Source organism: Orycteropus afer, unplaced genomic scaffold (assembly GCF_000298275.1).
Source record: "Orycteropus afer afer isolate SDZICR_OR568_19922 unplaced genomic scaffold, OryAfe1.0 scaffold00558, whole genome shotgun sequence".
Taxonomy (NCBI): domain Eukaryota; kingdom Metazoa; phylum Chordata; class Mammalia; order Tubulidentata; family Orycteropodidae; genus Orycteropus; species Orycteropus afer.
This window is the reverse complement of record NW_006922145.1, coordinates 533,781-541,187: the sequence shown is the minus strand read 5'-3', so window position 1 is coordinate 541,187 and position 7,407 is coordinate 533,781. Positions and strand designations below refer to the sequence as shown.

The 7,407-nt window shown below is 49.8% G+C and overlaps 1 protein-coding gene across 1 annotated transcript in view; it reads right to left on the bottom strand.

The window, feature by feature from the left end:
- Positions 1 to 7,407, bottom strand: part of N4BP2L1 (NEDD4 binding protein 2 like 1) — an 18,255-nt gene that overhangs the window by 10,079 nt on the left and 769 nt on the right. The gene's annotated exons all lie outside the window — the stretch shown is intronic.

The following is a 7,407-nucleotide window of genomic DNA, read 5'->3' as shown; positions in this document are numbered from 1 at the left end:
CACAGAAGCAAAGCCCAAACCACACCCACTGCCATGGAGTCCATTCTGACCCACAGCACCCCTAGAGGACAGAGTGGAACTGCCCCACAGGGTTTCCTAGGTTGTCATCTTTCCAGAATCAGACTGCCACATCTTTATGCAATAAAGCAGGTGGTGGGTTCAAAGTGCCAATCTTTTGGTAAACAGCTAAGTGCTTAACCACTGCAGCACCAGGGCCCCTGGATTTTAAGAGAGGTGCATATTATCCCTGAAAGTTACCAGTTCTCAGTAGGAGGCAGGAGGGCTGAGGTGTGACTGTGTTCATTGCCAACTTTGAATCTATGCGCTGCAGCAACCAGGGTTGAATCTGCCCGCAAACTGCAGGGCTCCGTGACCTCCCTCCTGCCCCATTACCACTGCTCTCAGACATGGTGGGGTCCCTGACGCCACTTGCATCTCGCCCCTGGCTCAGCCCTTCCCTGAGCCCCTTAAATGCTTTCCTGTCCTGGGTCCCACTACCTTGGCACTCTGTTCATCTGAGAAACTAGTTCTCCCTGAGGTGTGATGTGTGTGGCCATCCCTTGTTGTTGTTGTTGTTGTTATGTGCCGTCGAGTCAGCCCTGACTCATAGCGACCCCTCCTTGGGTTTCCAAGGCAGTATCACTACGGAAGTAGGATTGCCCAACCTTCCTTCCGAGGAGTGGCTGGTGGGTTTGAACCGCCAGCCTTCTGGTTAGCAGTCAAGTGCCTTAGCCACTATGCTACCAGAGCTCCCTATCAGGTAACATATTTAGGTTTTAACAATAACCTTCACCAACCAGCAGGAAAAAAAAAAAAAAAAGATAAAGCACAGCAGAAGAGAACAGAGGTGGACTCAGGACCCACTCAGCCTTCCTCTCTCTGTGTCTAAAACAGGAAGACAGCATAGAAGCAGAACCCTCATGGAGTATTCCTTTTGGAGTCCCAGGGAGGTACATAATGTTAACACATTCAGCTGCTGTTTGAAAGGTTGGAGGTTTGAGTCCACTCAGAGGCTCCTTGTAAGAAAGGCCTGATGAGCACCTTGCGAAAAATCAGCCGTTAAAAACCCTGTGGGTGCAGCTCTACTCCGACACGTGCAAGGTCGCCATGAATCAGAGTCGAGGCCACAGCAGCTAGTTGTTGGGGTGTTTTTTTACTCAGCCTTTCTTAAGAAGTGTACTAAGTGCTACACAGAGAAACCTCAAAGAGAAACTATTTCTACACAAATCCCTATTCAGACTTTTTTTGGCAGATGGTAGATTGTATGCTGGGTGAGAATTGGGTTGGCATTGCTGACATCAGATGAATCTTGGCTTGAAAGCAGGGGATACCAGACGGATGTTTACCTGTGTTTTACTGACTATGCAAAGGCATTTGACTGTGTAGATCATAACAAACTACGGTAACATTGCGAAGAATGGGAAGTCCACAACACTTCATTGTGCTCACGAGGAACCTGTACATAGACCAGGAGGCTGTCATTTGAGTAGAACAAGGGGGATACCACATGGTTTAAAATCAGGAAAGGTATGCATCAGGGTTGTATCCTTTCACCAGAGTTACTCAATCTGTACGCTGAACAAATAATCCAAGAAGCTGGACTACATGAGTAAGAATGGGCATCCAATGAGAAAGCGTTAAGACTCATTAACAACCTTTGACATGCAGGTGACATCTTGCTGGCTGAAACTGAAACACTTGATGAAGATCAGAGACTACAGTATGGGTTATACCTCTACATCAAGAAAACAGAAATCCTCACAACTGGACCATTAGGCAACATAATAAACAGTGAAAATGTAAAAGTTGTCAGGGGTTTCATTTCACTTGGGTCCACAGTCAGAGCCCGTGAAAGTACCAGTCAGGATATCAAATGATGCATTGCATTGGGCACCTCTGCTGCAGAAGACCTCTTTAAAATATTAAGGAGCAGAGATGTTACTTTGAGGACTAAGGTACACCTGACCTGAGCTGTGGTATTTTCAGTCGCCTCAGATGTGTGAAAGGTGGACAACAAATAAGGAAGACCAAAGAAGAACTGATGCCTTTGAATCATGGTGTTGGCAAAGAATATTGACTACAGCATTGGACTGGAAGAAGAATGAGCAAATCCGTCTTGGAAGAAACACAGCCAGGATGCTCCTAAGAGGTGAGGATGGGGAGACTGTCTCAGGTACTTTGGACGTGTTCCCAGGAGGGCCCACTCGGAGTTGGAACTGATTCAATGGCACCTAACGGCAGCACCACCAAGAGCTGGGTAAGTCCCTGAGGTTCATTTCCTCGTCTGTAAATAATAACATCACTGTGTTGCTAGATTACGGTGGTGATCTCATTACGCGAAGACACCTCACGCAGTGCCTGGCATAACTAGCGTATGAGTCTTTTTCCCTACAGCACTCACGTGCGTCACTCTCACTTCAAAACAAATTCAACAGGAAAGTAGACTAAATGCCACCTCGGGCCATGCTAAGAAGAAAAATGTATTTAAAGTTGGAGAATGACCCAAAGAAAAAGCATTTCCAGCCTGGCTGTCCTTGTCCCTGGACCACTGCTGTCTGAACTATCTCCATAGCTCACTCTTGACCACGTCAGTCTGTGCCACCTTCTCAGTGAGCCTCCCCTGACCACTCATGAAACATTTTAACCCCACCCTGCCCTGCCGACCCTCTCCTCCCGCCCTAGTGATCTGGTGCTGCTGTGTGGGAAATGGCACGCGGGCAGGCTTTCGTGAACAGAAAGTCAGGTTCAGGGCGCCAACTCCAGGACAGAGCTGCCGCTCTAGATAGGAAACTTAGAGGCAGAGAGTTTATAGAGGACTGGCTGAGTTCTCTAGTGCTGCCGTATCAACTCAAGTGGGTGGCTCCAACTAACAGGAGGCTAGAAGTCTGAAGTCAGGGTGCTGGCTCAAGGGGAAGGCTGTCTCTGTCAGTTCTGGGCAAGGTCCTCATCTCCTGGCACTTCTTCCTCGTGGTTCCTGGGAGGGCTCATGTCAGCTGGCATCCATCTTCCTGTCTCTGCTCACTTGCTTGATCTCCTGTTATTTATCTCAAGAGACTGATTTAAGACACACCATACACTAATGCTGCCTCATGTAGCAAACCCATTCCCAAATGGGAGTATAACCACAGGGACACAGGTTAGGATTGACAGCCCATGTTTTTTGGGGCACAAGTCAGTCCATAACAAGTCCCTGATTGGAACCTCTGACTTCCATCAAACCAGTGTTCTCACTCTCCTGGTAGATGCCCTGCTCTCCCTCAATTCCATCTCCTAGTGTTTAGCCACTCCCTGCACATCTTCAGGGCCAGCTCACATGGCGGAGACCGTCTGTCACCTACTTTCTCCTCCTCACTGACCACCCTGGCTCTGACTACCAACAGCACCTAAGAGGCTGGGCAGCAGAGGCCTTAGTGGGACACCAGGGTGTTGATGACTGTCTTCCCTTGGTTCATCTTCTGTGGGCTCCTCTTAAACTGCCAAGTAAGTACAACTTGTCTTCTAGGCACTCAATGACCATGTCCTTTTGATCAGTGACTCAAAAGTAACAACAGTTGGTGTTTACGGAGCACACCTTTCCTGTACGCTCTCAATGGACCCGCGTGTACCACAGTTAACTTAGATCCTCCCAACAAACCCATCGGTGAAATGCTTCTTTTGTTATTGTTGCTGTTAGTTTCATTCTAACAAAAAAAGAAAGGAAAACCTGAGGTGTTGAACACATGGCTTATGTTCATAAAAATTAATGATAAACTTTAATAACAAAGCAAGTGAGATTAATTAAATAGAAACGATGCCGATTTAGGGGACATACTCTTATTTTTTTAACTTTTTATTGTGATTTGGGTAAAAGTTTACAGAGCAAATTCATTTTCCTTTTAATGGTTCATATACATTTTGTTTCATGACGTTGATTGCAATCCTTGCGATTTAACAGCTCTCTTCCCACTTCCTCGCTGTGGTTTACTATTTCCCTGTGTCCTTCTTTCCTATGCATTCCTGCCCTCTGAGCTGTCTCCCTGTACAAGTGCTGCCCTTCTGGTCTCCCGTAGTTGACTGTTCTAAGCAGTGTACCTTCCTGGTGTACATGTCTATCTTAGATGCCTGACTGTCTGTTGATTGGCTGGAAGCCACAGGATTTAACTCAGTTCCAGGCCTGAAGGTGAGTGGGGGCCACAGTCTCAGGGTTTCACCAGGGGGCCCTACTTTTTTTCCACTGTGATGTCTAATCATGTGCTGCGTGATGTTCATTCGGCCTACTGTATGTGGTTCCCATAAGGTTATAAAAGAGTTCAGAAATCCTGATCAGAGAACGGGGCACGTGAACACAACAGCTTCCTGCACACGGCGTGTGTGTCTCGTACCTCCTGTTTACAAAGTGATTGCACGGCCAGGCATATAATGGTTCAGTGCATACGTAACCTGTAATGCACAGGTCTCGATCGTTGGGAGAAACGCCTGTGTTCGGCTTATTTATGTACCATGCTTTCTATCTAAAAGAAACCCCACTGCCATCGAGTCACTTCCAAACCACCGCGGCCCTAGGGGACAGGCTGCCGATCTTTACGGAAGCAGAATGTCGTGTATTTCTCTCACAGAGAGGCTGCTGGGTTTAAACCACCCAACCTTTATGGTTAGCAGCCAGGTGTTTGAACCACTGCACCGCCAGAGCTCCTAAAGCGTTCACCATATTAACAGCATATGCTTCGACTCATAGGCAGTAGCATCCAGTCTCATGTATCACGTGTCTTGTGAGTGTTACGTCATCTGTTATGTAAATATTACTGTGAAGTGCATCATGGCTCCTAAACGCAGCAAAATGAGTGCTCCGGCAGCAGCAGTGAGAGGCAACGGGGAACCATTCATTGATTTGTGAGGGGAACAAAAGGTTACTAAACAGCACACCAGTGGGGACGCAGTGAACACTGTTGCTTGTGCTTTAGGCACTTTGCCCTCGACCATCATGACAATCCTCAAAAACAAAAGGAAAAATTCTCTAAGAAGTTAAAGGACCAGCTCCACGGAAAGCTACAAGGCTAATGAAAATGTGAGAAGGACCTACATCAGCTATGTAGAACTGCCAGTGGTGTGGATTGAGGACCAAACACAAAAGCAAATCCCTGCCAGCCCAGTGACGGTCACTGCTAAGGCACAAAGCTTGTTAGAGACGCTGACAGAAGAAGCAGGAGCTGACTGTGATGTGGTCGTACAGTGTCCAGATCACAGAACATCCTGTTCCACAGAGTGAGTCACGGACGTTCACTAATGCATGACTGGACTTAAATTTTCTTAAAAACAGGCAAAACAATTAAACAAAAAAAAATCTGAAGAACTTCAGTAGACGTTTTGCTCATCCCGGCCCCTGCAAACCATGAAAACACACAGGTGAGAAGCACAGAAATACGACACTAATGAGGAAGGCGAGACAGGCTCATTTCAAAAATATTTTTATTCTGTACTCAAATGAGAAGTAACAGTTAAGCAGAGAACAATGAGCAAGCCCACATTTGGAAAGACCGAGGTCCTCCAGTGTTTAAAAGACAGGAAGTTTTTATTTTTCTGATTCTAGAAATACATGTCCATTATAGAAAATTTGAAAAATGATACAGGAGGCAGCGCAAACAGTGACCGTCCCAGGATGCAATGATATATACGATCTCCTGTCTTCTGTACACATGGGATTTTTAACAGTTTGCCACGGTCCTTCCCTTTCCTACTCCAGCCCCAGGACGGGGACAGTGGCATGGCACCTCAGCAACACGGCATTTGCTCCTTCCTTACATGTACCCACCCCAAGCAGTGCCAGGGCCTCCCTGCCCCCGCCCCACAGCATCAAGTGACCTCCCAGCGTAAACTCTCAGCCGCTTTGGACTCCAGAGCACCCGGAAGCTTCAGTTCGGCCAGCGTCTTAAGGATGAACTGATCCCTTTTAAAAGTTTCTGTAGCGCTTTCAAGTTTAAAAGTTTCTTGCACGCACATGTAACCCTCACAATAGCTCTGGAGGTGGCACGGCCCCGCTTAACGAGAGGAAACTGAGGCACCAAGGGGTTGTGGAGTGGGCATCACTGCAGGTGGTCCCTGCAAGGTCAGAGGTCCTCAGGAAGCTAGGTCTTTTCTGACGCTGGACATGACGAGTCAGAAGGAGCTACGTGAATCATCCAGCCGAACTTCCTCCTCGTGTTCATGTATAAGGAAGACGCAGCCAGAGACGCTTGGTGAATGGTGACTTCCCAGAGTGCACAGCTAGGATCTGAGGGAACATATGCACGCTCCCTGGCGCCTGGACAGAGACGTCCTTGGCGAGCTGGCCTCGTGTGGCGTCTTCTGCTTAGTCGATGTCAGCCAGGAGTAAAAATCCTCCAGGGGAGAATGTCAGCGCTAAAACGGCCCTCAAAGACCACGCAGGCCAACCCCACCGCCTCGCAGTTGACAACTGGGGGTGTAAACTCAGAGCCAGGACTAGAACCCACACCTGGCTTCCAGCGTTCAGTCCTAGGCACCTTCTGCCCGTCGGGGTCCGTCCTTCTGGGTGCAGTTCCACACACGTCTGGCCCATGCTGGAGATGTTTACTTCCTCCTCTGACAAGTCAAAGTGAAACTAAACAGGAGCTGGCATTCCCAGGATGCGTGCTGACAGCGTGCCACCGCGACGGCGTCACAGAATAGGTTCCGCCGGGTTCCAGAAGGCTCCTGCCCCCGGGCCTTCCTCCGCCCCCCACCGGCTCGGGCAGGGGGCCTAAGGAGAGGTGTCTTAGGACAGGGCTTCGGCGGCCCTCCAGAGCCACCATTCCTTTCATCTGTGGGAAGGTGGCAAGAGTCTTGCTAAAGGGTTCTCCACCAATCAGCCAGGAGTCCTGGCGAAATCTAGCACTTCACCAAGGTGGCCACAGCTGCCAGGCACGCGGCAGCCTCAGACCCTCCTGGGCGGGCTGGGACCCGTCCAGCTCAGCACCCATATATGCCCCCCTGGTGCTTCTCAGGGAGTCCCATCGTTCAGCGTCCGGCTTCTGTCTTCAGTGAGACTGAAAGCTCTTTGAGAAGGGACCCCTTCTTCCCCGAACCCCTACGCCATGCCCAGCACAACCTTCAAGGAACCGACGGAAGGGTAAACAAGACCATGTGCGGAACCCGAATGCAGGCCTGGAGTGGCGACCAGGGAGCCCGGGAGCGCGCAGAGGCGCCGCTACGGCGGCTGCGGTTACAGGACCGCTCAAAGGGCTGTTGGAGTGGGACAGGCTAGGCGAGTGGGAGGGCCGGCTGGGCAGGCAGAGCAGCCGCAGCCGAGGCACAGAGCCAAACGCTGCGTTTAGAGCGACCGGCGTGTCGCCGCTGCTGGTGGAGTGGTGGGCGTCGGGGCTGGGGAGGCTGTGGGCCTCGAGAGGCGCCGCGGGGAGCGAGCCCGCAGGAGGG